The 17,607-nt window shown below is 40.9% G+C and overlaps 1 long non-coding RNA gene across 1 annotated transcript in view; it reads right to left on the bottom strand.

The window, feature by feature from the left end:
- Nucleotides 1-1,407, bottom strand: part of LOC126991774 (uncharacterized) — a 3,714-nt gene extending 2,307 nt beyond the window's left edge. Inside the window, exons 1-2 of the long non-coding RNA XR_007745840.1 lie at nucleotides 1,244-1,407; nucleotides 922-1,061 (exon numbers count right to left, since the gene is read on the bottom strand). This is a non-coding gene — a long non-coding RNA (uncharacterized LOC126991774). The remainder of the gene's footprint in view (nucleotides 1-921; nucleotides 1,062-1,243) is intronic.
- Nucleotides 1,408-17,607: the final 16,200 nt, after the last annotated feature.

Genomic DNA, 17,607 nt, shown 5'->3' with positions numbered 1-17,607 from the left:
ACCTTGACACGAGAGACACACAAACTCTCGCTGCAGCCTATACAGACCAACTCCACCCACTACACTACATGACATATCACCAATAAATACCAAGAATCATCAAAACATCACCCAAAAAAAGATACTAAACATAAATTCTGTCAATCCTTCCATCTCTTCCACATCAAAACTAGCTTTCAGAAACACATCTACACTCAAAAAACTCATTGATCCATCCAGTCATTCAAAGACAACACTCTGATGAATGGTGGTCGACCAAAAATCCATCCTTCTTAATCCCTCCTCCCTCATGCAGACAGTTCATCTAGCCAGACTATGTTGAGGACACCATCCAGCCCGTCTGAGCTATCAGAAGAGGCTGAATGACTCCATCCTGGATACCTTCCCTGACTGTAACACAACACCTCCAACCATAAAACACATTATGGAAGACCGCAGAGCACACAATCACTTACGCCAACAACACAACATACACTCAGTAAAATCTTTGTGGGAAAGTCTGGTCACGGTAATGGACCTCCTCACGGGCTTGGGGCTACTGAAGAACCAAAACAACAACACCCAAACAATAAAAGGAATACACAGGGAGCTGTTCTGCTCTCCTTTCCCCCTCCTGCACCTTGCCTGTTCCTTGGTAAGAAATTCAAAAGCTCTCCCCAGTCCCATTGCTTCATTTTTTGTCACTTTGTATGATACCCAGGGAATATGGTGGCAGTATTTCTTTAGTAAATTTGATAAATATCTGTTTTGGGGGCACAACATATTAAAATACATACTAAATATAAATATTCAGATTTCACGTATTCTGCACAGACACATAGCATGAAATAATGTAGGTCACTAAGTATGTAATTCACTTACATTAACCTTCAAATAATTGTATCACAAATACTGCAAAACATAATATGAGACTATACTTACTGGTATTCAGCTTCTCCACTCTTAGTCAGCATATTTCATTTATGAAAGATAGCACCTTAGGGTGGACCTGCGAATAACGCTTGCAGTGTTTCTTGATCTCGATTCTGCTTCCCCTGTCTGGATTTATGGCAATGAAACATCTGCAATCATGAGAATAGTAAATAATTTTTCTTACATGACAGCATTAACCATTTATGGAATATGAATACAAAAAAGTGTTATCAGCCAAATTACTGAGATAATGATTTTTTTTCTCCTTTTTAGGAGAGGTACCAGGTTAAATTAAGGAGAAAGAATCAAATAACCTTAACTTTAAATTCACCTTTGGAGGTGTTCTAGTGTTGCTGCAGCTCCAGCAGGATACATTATGCTAAAATTGTAACAAGCTGCAAGGAGCATAGCAACACCCATGGTTATGTCACTTATGTGGTCATTGACAATTACACCATCAACAGCCAGCATACATGAAGTTGCTGTTAACCTGGATTCCCCTGAAATAAAATAGATGTTACATGCAATAAACTACTTTGAAAAGCATGACAGATTAATGTGTTATAGAAGGATGCACAGTCAATGGCAAATACAAAGGTTACACCTATACTGAGGGAAGTAAGCCAAGCTGTATATAGATAGATAGGTAGATAGAATAAATAAACATTCATGTATACATGTTCATGGCTCAAATTATTGTGAAATGTAACAAGTTGTATAAGTATAGATATGAAATACCTATATTCAAACAATGAAATCAATGAAAAGCTTACCACATACTATCAAACATGGTGTTTCAGGAAGCTTCTCTTGAAGGTCAGCCCTTGCTACATCTAAATCAGACTGAAAATAGTAAAATTAAACATTAAAATATTTAAGGCAACTATAAAACCTCCTACTAAGCAAGTAAAACAATATATCTGTGCTATGGTTATGATTGGCGCTACTTCTCTCATCGTTATGCTGTGCGCAAGAACTGAATTAGCAGTCTTTCAGCAAATGCCGAACACTTTAGCATAGAGCCAATGGCGCCCTTAAAAAAAAATATATATATAGTGATGTAGTACAATATTCACACATGGACAAAGCAAGGTAAACCACTTATGATATAGTATGGTATGCACACATGGACAAAGGAGGGTAAACCACTCACATCAATTCATGCGTAAACAAACACAACCTAGGAAATTACTCACAGGTGATAGATACATTGGACGGTAGACGTGGGAAACAAAATACAGATGAACAGCAACAAAAGTAACGCCCTTTTAGAAAGAGTGTTTTTTTTGTTTTGTTTTTGTTTTTCTTTTACGTCGTTGCCTGTTGCGCCGGTAGGCATCTTCCTGGTGGGGTCCGATGGTCGGCCCAAGGCTTCTTCCAGGTGGGGCCTGATGGTCGGCCCAGCCCGTTCTGGCGCAGGCGAGTGTTTATAGTGGCGCCATCTTGCATTGGCTCATGCTGCCCCCCGAAACTCGTTCTTGATTCGCTTGGACGGTTTCCTCTAGAGTCCGGGTTGATGGATGGTCTTCAGGACAGCATGTGGGTAGTTTTAAGCCACTCGGCGGTGACTGAAAAATCCGAGTGGTAGCGTGGGGATTAATTACAAAACCCTTATTAACTAAACATGTTCTGCAATTAAACAATTTCTTGATTCCTCCACAATATATATATATATATATATATATATATATATATATATATATATATATATATATATATATATATATATATATATATATATATATATATATATATATATATATATATATATATATATATATATATATATATATATATATATATATATATATATATATATATATATATATATATATATATATATATATATATATATATATATATATATATATATATATATATATATATATATATATATATATATATATATATATATATATATATATATATATATATATATATATATATATATATATATATATATATATATATATATATATATATATATATATATATATATATATATATATATATATATGAGGGTTACGTTCTGAAAAAGCTCATAATGTGAGTTCGCATATATAGAACCTATCATCCCATTAATTATAGGGGGTTATGTTCCACGACCCGTTTTCGAACGCTCTAACTATTTATTCCGGCACCATTTCACAATAATAAAGCACTAAAGCGACAATAAAGCATATTAATTGCTTCCGTGGAGACACACCCAAATTCTACGATTTAAGCTGATAATTAGCTACCTGAGGATTAACTTTAGGATCAGAGGGAGGAAAAGGTTAATTATAGGCGAGGAAAGTGCGGGAAAACATTTGCACCCGCCGCCCTCTAGTGCGAGTCGGCCACCGTACCTCACCAGCCAGTTCCACAGGCGCCGCTCATCGCATAAAAGTGAATTTTTCTCGCATAAAACGAATACTTGGCTCATTTAGGTTAGTTGCACATGAGCGAATTCGCATATTTCGAACACACATATCAAATGCCGGTGTGTATATATATATATATATATATATATATATATATATATATATATATATATATATATATATATATATATATATATATATATATATATATATATATATATATATATATATATATATATATATATATATATATATATATATATATATATATATATATATATATATATATATATATATATATATATATATATATATATATATATATATATATATATATATATATATATATATATATATATATATATATATATATATATATATATATATATATATATATATATATATATATGTATGTATATTAAGCAGCAATACCCTTAGCAACATATAGCTCACCTGAACAAACCGGAACACCAGTTCTTCAGTGTCATGGAAGTATGACATGATGGCATAGAGTGTTGCAAATACTTCTGGGCTTTTGTTACCCACAGCAGATCTGGCTTCACCAAGTTCCATTCGTAATTTCTTCATCTCTTTAGTATGTTCTTCTTCCATCCACTTCAAAATCTGGGCTCCCTTTGATAACACTGCTGAATTGATTTTATCTTCAATATTAATGCTTGACAGTTCCTTAAAATGCACAAACATTCCAGTTTGTTCAAATAGGTATGGCCATTCTTTTCTTAGGGCAGGAACTGATAACTTTCTCTCTATAATATCTTTCCTCTGAGAAGAGTATGTATCCTTCATTAAATCTTCCACCTGTTCACTGTCTCTTAGTGAGTACTTACTCTTTAATAATGATTTTTTGTTCTCCTGGCTCTCATCTATCTCTCCATCAGGATGATCCTCAGGCAGAAAATTGGTACATCCATACTTTTCACATAGCTTTATGTTATGAAGAGAACCATCTTTCAAAGCATCAGCCTCATTTGTAATAGTCTCATCTCTCTTCCTCTTCCTTGAAAAATCACATGTTTTCCTATTTATGTTTTCAAACCTTGTTTGCAACTGTTTATGAAGGGAATCATATCCTGTTCCTATAAAAGTTCCTTCAATCCTGTCCTGAAAGGACTCTGGGTAAGCCTTGACCATAAATATGAATGCCACTTGGGCAGAAGATTTTGAGATACCATGGGCAAAATTCCCAAATAGAGATCTGTTGTCAAATTTAAAAAAAGGTGCAAGGCCAAAGCCTTCAGCTAGAAGGGAAATGGTTCGAATACTATCTGCTGAAATTTCTAAGATAAGTATGAAGCCAGGAAATAAGACATTGCAATCTATTGCTCAGAAAATGGTCAAGGCCTACCCAGAGTCCTTTCAGGACAGAATTGAAGGAACTCTTATAGGAACAGGATATTAAATAGGAAAACATGTAATTTTTCAAGGAAGAAGAAGAGAGATGAGATTACTACAAATGAGGCTGATGCTTTGAAAGATGGCTCTCTTCATAACATAAAGCTATGTGACAAGTATGGATGTACTAATTTTCTGCCTGAGGATCATCCTGAAGGAGAGACAGATGAGAGCCAGGAGAACAAAAAAACATTATTAAAGAATAAGTACTCACTAAGAGACAGTGAACAGGTGGAAGATTTAATGAAGGATACATACTCTTCTCAGAAGAAAGATGTTATAGAGAGAAAGTTATCAGTACCTGCCCTAAGAAAAGAATGGCCATACCTATTTGAACAAACTGGAATGTTTGTGCATTTTAAGGAACCAACAAGCATTAATATTGAAGATAAAATCAAGTCAGCAGTGTTCTCAAAGGGAGCCCAGATTTTGAAGTGGATGGAAAAAGAACATACTAAAGAGATGAAGAAACTACGAATGGAACTCGGTGAAGCCAGATCTGCATTATATTTTGAGGTTGAAGGTGATGTACTATTGTCACATGTCACATCTTCACTTAATGCTGACTGTAGTGTTTGAAGATCTGATTCTGCTGAAATATAATACAAAAACACAGTTACTCATAAAAAAAAAAATGTATACGAACCAGGAAAATACGTAGAATCAATGTTTTACATATGTTCATTCATCAATTGTAGCGAGTCAATATAAACAAGGCACATTTTCATACCATGCTTCAATTTATCCAAGAGCCTACGCACTTGAATACTCTTCAACATGGGAAGGTCCTTTGCTTCCACATACTTCAGGTCAGCAACTGTTTCTACTCCACTTCATTTAGGAGGTGTTCCCGTACTTCTTTCAGAAGCGATGGAAGAATACTAGGAAGGATACTCCTCACTTTGCTCTTGACTTCTTCCATCACCTCAGAACCCTTACAGTGGGAAAATATCAATATTATAACACTGACATAACTGTCATATACCATTGCTTCAGAAACATACAGCATGCATAATTCAAGGTTGTCTGTACTATTACTGTAGACAGGAGCATTTGCAACCATTACAAAAGAGATCTGGCTCCATAGTTTTGTGTGCTCAGTTTACAGTGGTTCTTAACCTGGGGTACCTGTACCCCCAGGGGGTACAAAACCTTACACATGGGGGTACGAGATATGGATACATAACTCAATATCATATCATATCTACATGGAGACTAAAAATAATATATATATATATATATATATATATATATAGATATATAGATATATATATATATATATATATATATATATATATATATATATGTATATATATATATATATATATTTTTTTTACAGCTAAGGATACAGCTCAAGGGCAACACAAAATGGTGTAAAAAAAGGGTGCTAATCACTGTTCCCACAAAAACAAAAGGGAAAAGTGGCCAAAAGAGAGGTCAGTTTTGGCTGGAGAGGTGTCATGATATTCTCCTCTTGAAAGCGTTAAGTCATAGGCAGGAGGAAGTATAGATGAAGGAAGGCTGTTCCAGCGTTTAACAGTATAAGGGATGAAAGAATGAAAATGCTGGTTAACGTTTGCATAAGGGGTTTGGAAAGTAAGGTAAAGAGCTACAGTAGAAAGCCGTGTGCAGCGGGGCCACGGAAGGAGGAGAGGAATAAATAAATAAATATATACATCTCTCTCTCTCTCTCTCTCTCTCTCTCTCTCTCTCTCTCTCTCTCTCTCTCTCTCTCTCTCTCTCTCTCTCTCTCTCTCTCTCTCTCTCTCTCTCTCTCTCTCTCTCTCTCTCTCTCTCTCTCTCTCTCTCTCTCTCTCTCTCTCTCTCTCTCTCTCTCTCTCTCTCTCTCTCTCTCTCTCTCTATATATATATATATATATATATATATATATATATATATATATATATATTATTTAATTAATAAGCATTTATATTTTGTCTGCCAACAGTTGTCTTCCCCATCTGGAATGAGTCACTGAGATGTAACACTGTGTACTACTTAGTATTGTAGCTAGTAAAAACATAAGATTCCTTGATGAGTTTATAGCACCTTCGTGGTGTACTGGTTATAGTATCTTCATGAGAAACTGGCGGATGGGGTAGTGGCGGGTGCGGCCCCGCTCCGCACCCGCACCTTGCCCGACACTTGACACCTCTCGCTTCCTCTCATATGTCAGCTATTTACTACCTTTAAATGAATTTGATTAAATAATTGGATAATTCAAAAAGGTCATATAGTGTTAAGATTGTTTTGTTTTCATGATAATAACAAATATTTTGTATAAATACTACGACACTTGACAACGTTGTATTCCAACGTTGTCAAGTGTCGTGGTATTTATACAAAATCTTTGTTATTATCCTGAAAACAAAACAATCTTAACACTATGACAATAACGAGACATGAAATAAGTCGGGCAGGTGCGGGTGCAGGCAGGCCAGCTGCCACTGCCCATCTGGTTCAAATACTATACCATGCTTAGCTACAAATCCGCAGGGTTGGGTTCGAATCCTGGCATGGGCAGTCAGCATGCAACCCACCCAGCTGTTCATCCGTCCCTTTGGGTTGGTCGATATATGGGTTCCCGGGGATACCTGGGGAAGGTAAACTGTGGTAGCCCAGATGTTGCACTAGTCCTGTGTCTGAGGTTAGTGGGTATTTACCCCCCATAGGCTCAAAGCCCACTGCGACGGAGATGAGCGTTGAGGCCACGACCAGCTATAGCGTATGCTCCCGGCCTTACCTTTTACCTTTAATCAGTTTTATTGTCTCATATTTTTAGTCTTTTTTTTTTTCTTCGTAGTATATATTATTCTCTCTAATTATATTCCATTGTTTTCTTATTGGTATTGATTTATTCAATGGTTTACTTGATTCTGTTTGATTTATTGCAATTTTATATTTATCTTATATATTCTTTCCTATATTTTCTGCTTATCTATTTGTTTGTATATAAATTTCTTGATGTACTCGTATCCTATGTAAATGGGTTTTGTATTAGTGTGTGTGTGTGTGTGTGTGTGTGTGTGTGTGTGTGTGTGTGTGTGTGTGTGTGTGTGTGTAAGGCACATTTCTCCTTTTTTCACCCCCCCCCTCCTGGCCACGTCCACCCTACCCGCACAGGCACGTCCTTAATCCTCTTTGTGCGCCAGTAATCTTCTTGTTGCTCTCCAGCTCCTCCTTTTTTATATGTGTTCCCCTCGTCCCGCCGCTTCCGCAGGCCTCCCTCTCGAAAAACCTCTGTGTGTGTGTGTGTGTGTGTGTGTGTGTGTGTGTGTGTGTGTGTGTGTGTGTGTGTGTGTGTGTATTTGTGTGCGTGTGTATAATATATATATATATATATATATATATATATATATATATATATATATATATATATATATATATATATATATATATATATATATATATATATATATATATGTGTGTGTGTGTGTGGGTTATGCAGGAAAAATAGCATTATATGAATAAAATAAACTGAGCTCCGATTTTTTTTCTCAGTATACGAATATAATGAAGACATTTTTTTTTTTCTTCCCACTTGCCTGGACATTTAATAATAACTTACAATATAATCATGTGACTGGGATGTGTGAACAGGAAGAGCCACCGAGGCAACGTTCTGAGTGTGGGGGAGGCCGAGCCGTGGATGGGCTGCCTTGGGGGTTGGGGGGGGGGGCGGTGGAGGTAGTCGTGTCGCCGCATCGCCGCACGTCAGATACTGATCATCAAAGCCGCCAGCCTGCATTCTAAATTACTTTGCATCAATAATTTAATATCTATCAAACGGCCTTGACTTGTGTACATGTGTGTGTGTGTGTGTGTGTGTGTGTGTGTGTGTGTGTGTGTGTGTGTGTATTTATTTATATATTTACACACACACCTACCTGCCTCATTCCGGTTCTCGTCCTCCCTCGTCCCTTCGTCACCTTCACCCTTCCACCCTGCCACTTCTCCGCCCTCTCCTCCTCCTCCCCCCTTCTCCCTGCCTCCCCCTGTCCTCGCCTCAGCCTGTCACTAACTGTCAGGAAATTCTCTTGTCGCGCGTGGTCGAGTTCGGCAATCGTGGAGGCTCTCCTATTGCTGCTGCTGCTGCTTTGCTGCTTCGCTGACCTGCTCTGCTAAGTGCTAAGTGTTATATTCACCTTACTTAAACACATTCTCCCTAGCACACTTGCTCATCCCTTCTGCCCAAACCCTACACCTCCCCTACACCTCCTCACAACACTGTGGTGCACATACAACTCCTTCCTAACTATTAAGCTCCTTCTTAACTTTACTACACATAAATTACATATTATTTTCCAAGAAGTGTACTAGGAGGTCCTTGTTTTCAGGCTGATTTTCTTTCATTGTTTCGGTCCGTACATTCCCGCCGCGGCGTATACCCAGCCGCGCGGAGGGCGAAATTCCCTGGAGACCCTTTGTTTTTTTCCTCCCCTACCCGGCCGCGTGAATCCCCTAGAGGGAAGTCTAAAGAGAACACCTGCCCGAGCCAGACAGGAGGGAGTTAATCGTTCCCACCTGACCTACTGCCACTCATTCTCTCTGAAGTAAAAGGTAACAAAACATATCAAAAGATAACAATAAAATATATGAAGCTTCATCACTACGCAAATGCCCGGGTGCAAGGACGCTTCGCCCCTCAATATTTTGATAAGGGGCGGAGTCATATGAACACTGTCACATGGAAAAGAAGATCTCAGATTTAGAGAGGGTTTAACCGAGTGCCTTAAAGCGTTGAACCAACGTCCCCTCTACCGCTCTCACCCCGCTGCTTCTTCCTCTTCTTCTTCTTCCTCTTCCTCTTCTTCTTCTTTGCCTACCTCTTCTTCTCTTACTCCGACGGCCCCCACCCCGTCTTCATCTCCCTCCTCCCTCTCCTCCACCAACCCCGGGGTCCCGACGAGAGCCATAGCCCTGGTGAGGTCTTCTTCTTCTTCTTCTTCTTCTTCTTCTTCTTCTTCTTCTTCATCTTCTTCTTCTTCTTCTTGTGTTACCGCTTCCACTGCGTGCCCATCCATCTCCTTTTCGTCCCCCTTGTCCTCCTCCTCCTCCTCCTCCCCCCCCTCCTCATCGTCCCCCTCCTCCTCCTCCTCCTCCTCCTCCTCTTCCCTCTCCTCCTCTTCTTCCTCCTCTGCTTCTTCTTCTCCTTCTTCTTCTTCTTCTTCTTCTTCTTCTTCTTCTGCTTCCACCTCCGCTTTGCTCATCCATCTCCTCGTCCCCTCGTCCTCCTCCTCCACTCCTCCTCCTCCTCCTCTGCTTCTTCTACGCCTTCTTCATCTTCTTTTCCTCTCATTCTTCCTACTCCTCCTCCTCCTCCTCCTCCTCCTCCTCCTCCTCCTCCTCCTCCTCCCCCTTCCCCTCCTCCTCCTCCTCCTCCTCCTCCTCCTCCTCCTCCTCCTCCTCATCATCATCATCATCATCTCCTTCTTCTTCTTCTCCTGCTTCTTCTTCCTTCTCTTCACCTCCTTCTTCCTCCTCCTCCTCCTCCTCCTCCTCCTCCTCCTCCCCCCTAGCTTGCAGGCGTAGACGGAAGACCATCCTCCCAGCCGTCTCCTGTGAAGACAGATCACACCTCAACGGATCAGAATCAACACCAAGGTTAACATAAAACTGGTGGGTGACAGCATTGTTAGAGAACAACGGACTGAGTTCTGTGGACGAAGTATCAAGAACAGAAGACGCGAATGTAGTCCTGTTGCAACAATACACGATATAGAATAAGCGGTAGACCTCTTCTCAGACCGCACGAGGACACACTCTTTGTTTTGCACGCTGACACGAACAACGTTCAAACAATGTCCACGGAGGAAATTATAGCTGACTACCGACAGGTAATCCGCCGCTTCAAGGAAAAGTCAAGCCACATCATTGTCTCCAGGATTCTTCCGAGAATCAACGCCTTCACAGGCTTCCACAGAAAGGCGTCGAACATCAACAACAGATTGAAGCACCTCTGCCAGAACGAGGAAGTTTCGTTCGCAAGTCAGTGGGATCATTTCTATGATATCCCCGACCTTTTCCGTCCTGACGGTCTTCACCTCAATGCGATTGGCTCAGCACGGCTTGGTAGGTTGCTGAACGAGGAGGTACTTTTGTACTCAAAAAACTCCGAGCGCGGGAGAGGTACCAAAGTATCGTAAACAACCAACCAGTAAGGGACCGCTCATTACACACCAAGGGCCCCAACAGTGAACACACGCAGACACCAGACTACTGTGCCGCGAAGCTTTGAAGTCAAGAAGGACATTTCTGTCCTATACACCAACGCGCGGAGCTTAATACCCAAACGGGATGAGTTACTTGCCTATGTTGACGTAGAAAGTCCGGACGTGATTGCCATCACCGAAACGTGGGCCACCTCTGACCACCTAATGACCGAATTCTCAATTCCGGGATACGAGAGCTTCTACAAAACAGACTTCACAAGAAAGGAGGAGGTGTTATCTGTTACGTCAAGAACAAATACCCTGCCGTGGAAATAACCAAAGAAGACTCAGAGAAATATGACACTGTATATGTTGAACTGGAGACTAGCAAGCACAACAAAATAACGATTGGAACCGTTTACAGACCTCCAAAGCAACAAGCAGCGGACGACGAAGCGCTGTACGAGGAAATTCACACCATAACACACAACAAACAGTCAGTCATTATCGGGGACTTTAACTGTTCCAACATTGACTGGACCACGATGATTGGAGATCGGGAGGGTAACAGATTGCTCGAAATGTTAGAGGACAATTTTCTTACTCAGATTGTTACCCAACCGACGAGGGAAAATAACTTATTAGACCTAGTACTCGTGAGTGATTCAGATCTCACACGTGAATGTCAAGTCGGCGAAAAACTGGATGATTGCGACCATCACCTAATTCGCCTAAAAATCAGAACAGACCATGAACTCACCGAAAACATGTCCAAGATTCCAGACTACAAAAAAGCCAATTTTAACTTCGCTCGTGAGCTGCTAACCCAGACAACTTGGGAACCCATGAACCTCACTCCGGTGGACGGCGCGTGGAACGGCTTAAGAACAAACTCCTGGAGGTAGAGAGAACGACTGTTCCCATGAAGACAAGGAGAACAAATAATGCCACAAGCACACCATGGATGACTACCCAAGTTCGACGGGCGATTAATTTGAAGAAGAGAAAATACAACTTGCTAAAGGAAAACAGCACTGACGAGGCACGCGAACAGTACCATCAAAGCCTCAGAGCTTGCAGAACACTCATTCGCCAGAGTAAACGTGACTATGAAAAGCAAATTGCACGCGAAGCCAAGTCCAACCCGAAAAAGTTCTTCACGTATATAAGAACCAAAAAGAAGACAAAAAGCAATATCGGTCCCCTAAAAGATGAAAGTGACGTACTAACACAGGACAGTAGACAAATGGTCGAAATCCTAAACAGGAACTTCGCGTCTGTGTTCACGGTCGAGAATACCCAGTCCGTACCCGAGAGCCCTTCCCCACCGATGGGAATCACTCACCTAGAAATTGGTACAATCGACGAACGGGATGTGAAAAAGTACCTAGACAAACTCGAGACAAACAAGTCTACCGGACCCGACGACTTGTCACCCAGGCTGCTCAAGGAACTCAAGCTGCTAATCCTCTTGGAACTCACCGCCATCTACAATCTGTCACTACAACAAAACAAAGTCCCGAAAGACTGGAAACAAGCGAACGTAACACCGATCTACAAAAAGGGAGACAAAAGTGTGGCCCTAAACTACAGACCAATCAGCTTGACCTCAGTGGCGGGAAAAATCCTCGAGAAGATCATCAGAGACAAACTCGTTAGGTTCCTTGAAGACAACAACATCATTTCCGATGCTCAGCACGGTTTCAGGAACAAGCGCTCATGCTTAACCAATTTATTGGACTTCTTCCAAGGTATCTATGAAAACTGGGATAATCATATCCCCAGTGATGTTATATATCTAGACTTTCAGAAAGCCTTTGACAAAGTGCCACATGAAAGACTCCTCAAGAAACTTAAGTCGGCGGGATTAGGCGACGATCTGACAGCGTGGATCAAAGACTGGCTCACTGAAAGAAAACAACGAGTTGTACTCAACGGACAGGCCTCGAGTGGCTCCCGGTCACAAGTGGAGTGCCACAGGGGTCAGTGCTGGGACCCATACTTTTCATCATATATATCAACGACCTAGAACTAGGATTAAAATCAATCTTTCAAACTTTGCCGACGACACAACGGTGGGTGGGAAGGCCCTCACGACGGCAGACTGCGAAATTATCCAGAGAGACCTGGACCAGATCACTCGGTGGTCAGAAAAATGGCAGATGTCCTTCAACACTACCAAATGTAAAGTAATGCATATCGGATCCAGAAACAGCAACCACATATACCACATGGGTGGCGAACCACTACATGTTGTGCAAGAGGAAAGAGACCTCGGGGTCACCATCAGCAGTGACTTGAAACAAACAAAACACTGCAAGTCCGCCTGTAAGAAAGCCAATACAATGCTTGGGTTCATATCGAGGAACTTCGAATACAAGACGCCGGGAGTTATATTATCCTTGTATAATTCGCTGGTAAGGCCCCACCTGGAATACGCCGTGCAATTCTGGTCTCCTAATTACAGGAAAGACATTGAATTACTTGAGAGAGTACAGCGCCGCGCCACGAAGATGATACCATCACTGAGGACGAAACCCTATGAAGAACGACTCGAGCGACTCAACCTCTTCACGTTGGAAAAGAGACGACTGCGGGGAGACATGATACAAGTCTTTAAGTACCTGAACAAGCTCAGCAACGTTGATCACTCCAAACTCTTCACGCTACAAACTAACCTGAGAACAAGAAACAACGGAAAAACAATTCAAGCAAAGCGATGCAATACCGACATCGGCAGGAGTTATTTCTCGAATAGAGTTGTTCGCCACTGGAACAGCCTTCCTGCAGAAGTGGTTAGCGCAGAGACCATCAACTCCTTCAAGAAACGCATTGATCGCCACTTTGCTGCAACAGGAGTGAACTGAACGTTCCCAAGAGTAGGTACACAAGTGCTTTAATCCTTCCCTGCAAGCCACTCCTGTGGCAAACGGATTGATTAAATCACTGAACGCAGGCAGCCTAGTAATGACCCAACAGGCTTTCTGCTGCCTGCTAGTCCATGTTTCCATGTTTCCATGTTTCCATGTTTCCATGTTTTCCTCCACCTCTTCCTGCTTCTTATCCATCTCCTCCTTCTCTTTCTTCGTCCTCCTTCTCTTCCTCTTCCTCCCACTCTTACGCATCCTTTTCCTGCTCCTCCTCCTCTTAACAGGCTGCATGACGTTCTGTGGCCTTGGAAATTATAAAGAAAAGATTGATATAAGGGAAAGTGAAAGCAAAAATATCATGAAGGCAAACTGAATGAAAAGATTGGTACAGAAATAAAGTGGGAAAAATGTGTGACAGAATGCAGGAAAATCTAGACAATATGAGTGTATGTCAGATGTTTGTTTGTTTGTTTGCTTAGGGTGTGTGGCGGGGGTAATAGGGTGGATCGTAAGAGTAAGCCATAAAACCTTTTCAACAATTCTACTTCACCACCACTACCAATACCTCTCCTTATTATCATTAAGTTCATCCGATCATTTCGTTCTATGTATGTTGCATTGACACCTTATGATTATATTCACACTCATCCACTACACTTTCTTAATCCTCTCCTCCCTATGGTTTTATCAAATTGAAGTACTGATATTATCCATATTATCTACAAAACCCATTGCTACGCGTTTCACCAAGCTCGCTAACTACCAAAGCCTTACTAACAGCACCCTTCTTAACACCCTTCTGCCGCTTAGAAGTTTGAGATCAAGACTCCTCGGCCACTTTCGTCTATTAGGAGAGTGAAAATTTAGTTGAAGCTTATTCCGGCATGGCAAGTTTCTTAATCCATGAACCATCTTTGAACTTTGTGATATCCTTCTCTTCTTCTCCTCCCCCGCCCATCTCCCCACCACACACACACACACACACACACACACACACACACACGGTTACTTTAGTTTGTCGTTCTGAATTTCTCTGCATAGTTTCTCTCCCCCCCATCTCCAGCTTCCCTCTCCCTCTCCTCCCTCTCCCTCTCTCCTCTGTTCGATGAAAGCAGATCAGTAGAAATCATATAACTGTATTTTCAAAGGCATTTGATAAGGTCCCCACCAACGATTGCTCAGCAAACTACTGGCGCACAGTATCTCGGTAACATTCACAATTGGCTGGACTGGCTCTCTGAGCGGAAACAGAGAGTAGTTCTAAACGGTGTTACATCTAACTGGCTCGATGTCAAAAGCGGCGTACCTCAAGGATCAGTGCTTGGCCCCATGCTCTTCTTAATTTATGTTAATGATATCGATGATGGGCTAACTTGCATAGTATCAAAATTTGCTGATGACAAAAATTGCAAGTAAAGTAACTGCGACACTCGACGAAGAAGCTTTACAATCAGATCTAGATCGACTTGCACGTTGGGCCAATCAATGGCAAATGAAATTTAACGTTGACAAATGTAAAGTGTTGCACATCGGAAAAAATAACAATCGCGTTCGGTACGTAATGAATGGCCAACAACTTTCTGCAGTAAGTAAAGAAAAGGATCTTGGAATCACTATATCAAGCGATTTAAAGCCCGGTCAGCATCGTTCAGAGGTAGTTAAAACTGCAAACTACCCTCGTTGTTTCCCCTCTTTTGTACTTGAGATGTTTACACTGTTATATATGTCACCCTTCTTGTTAGTGTTTGTCCTGTCAGATGTTTACACAGTTGTATATCTCTCATTCCTCTCTGGGTATCTGTTTTTCTTTATCCTCGTTGTTTCCCCTCTTTTGTACTTGAGATGTTTACACTGTACTGTTATGGCTATTCCTCTTGTTTGTTCGTTTTCTGGTTCCTGACATACTTCCCCTTCCGGAAGATCTCGCCCCTGAGATCTCACAGGTGTTGGTGGAGAAGATACGCCTTGCAATGTCTGCAGTTGGCTTGAGTCTGAAGTAGGCAGCGTCGTGCGTAGCGCAGGACATAGGAATACCCCACGGCAGACGTCACCAGCAGTAGAACCAGGATCACGACAATGGCGAAGACAATCCACCAATGGATTACGGGTTGAAAGGGCTGATTCGGCTCGACAACATAATTTAGGGGCTGCAAGCCAGCTGTTAGCTCCTGTAGGGGGATGGACTCAGCACTGCGAAGAGAACCTTGCCGAATCGTCAATATCCCATTATCCGCCAGGCTGACAGTATGTCTGTTTACAGGATGGGTAGGGCATGTGAGTGTCAGAGTGATGGGGGAGGCAAGTGAACAGGTCCAGTAGCCAGGACCTTTTATAAACATAGGGGGAAATGTTTTCAAGACTATTGTGTGGCTGAGGTTGATCACTGACTCATGTTTCAAGAAAGCAGCCGATTTACAAGAGGCTGCGTTACTAGCCTCATAGACGGGGCCTGTGGGAGGACAAACTAACATATGGTTATTCTTGTTACAGTGTTTTATACTAGGAAGCATAAAATATATTTTCCTATTCTCACTGAAGGCAATACATCTTGAATCAACACTATACATAAGAAAGTAAGTGCTATTCTGCACAGAAAATGGAAGGGAGTCGATTCGAAAGACATCAAAGGTGTCAATCGGATCTCCTCGCAAAGGTTTGGTGAAATAGAAATTACGAGAATCGTGCAAAGCCGTTGTCCTGGAGGACAGTTATTACATCCCTATATAGAGCTAAAAAATCAAGAACTGCAAGGCACAAAAGACCTGGAGGCCGAACCTAGGCTTCCTTTAATGTGCTGAACAACTGTTTGTCTCACATAATGGTTGGAGTTATGTATGTTTGCAGGGGAGCCTGCAGACTCAACTTTGAATCCTGTATACCTGGACTTATGTGTCTCAATGCTAAGTCAAAATACAACAATACGTATTTGTAGGAGCTTTTTTCTCTTCCTAATGCCAAAGTTTATAGTAAAATGGCGCACAACTTGGTTCAATACATCTACAGCTGAATATAGCTTATTAAAGGCAGATTGCATGGCATGCATATTACTTAATGATGTTGAGTTTTCCATAATAAACATATAACTATATAAAATCTTTCTCAGTTAATGACTCTAGTCCTCTATTATTTCATGAATAGCATCAACTTGAGCCTGGGTCGCGGTACCAAATAGGTTATTAGACAAGGATCCTCAAAAAAAATTATTTCCCGTGTTTTCTTTTCTCTATAATTCATAGCAGCATGCAGCTTGTTTTTGAATAGTAGTCATCACATAGCCTAAAACTTTTTTAGATGATGCAACAATGAACTGAATTCGTTTTCAAAATTAAAGAGTGTGTATTTTATTGCTTTTACAGCTGGATACTCAGGTGACATTTGAATAACATTTCAAGTAACGAAGCAGTTAAAATCCGTGCTTTATATAATGCAGCTAAAACATCTTCTGTGAGGCTAAACGGTACTATAGTCTCTGTCTGTGAGGACTATAATATAGATAGTATGTTGGTGTGAAACTTTGGCCAGCACGTGTTGGGGACTCCTGTTGTGTCATTTAGTCGTACACCGAAAGAGTCAAATCAATCTGTGGTTTATTTCGTCATATTTCCGCTCAATTATTGCATTTTCATCCTTATGCATTATTCCTGTTCAATATCGTATTAGTTTTGACATTACATTAGGCAACTCTTGTACCGTCGAAGAGCGAAGGCTTTATCTATGCCGAGGTGGCTCTGAAAGTTTGGGAGTAACCTGAGAAGGTAGGGCCTGTGCATCAGCTGTTTATTGCTGTTGTAGAACGAACATTATTTAATGTGTCATGAGTAGCAGTCACCTCTCCGCTACGAGTCATTATTTTCGGTAGAAGTTTTCTCAGCGATTTCAGGGTTGAGCAATGCAAA

Source organism: Eriocheir sinensis, unplaced genomic scaffold (genome assembly GCF_024679095.1).
Source record: "Eriocheir sinensis breed Jianghai 21 unplaced genomic scaffold, ASM2467909v1 Scaffold334, whole genome shotgun sequence".
NCBI lineage: Eukaryota > Metazoa > Arthropoda > Malacostraca > Decapoda > Varunidae > Eriocheir > Eriocheir sinensis.
The sequence above is the reverse complement of the archived record's forward strand: the minus strand, read 5'-3'. Positions and strand labels throughout refer to the sequence as shown.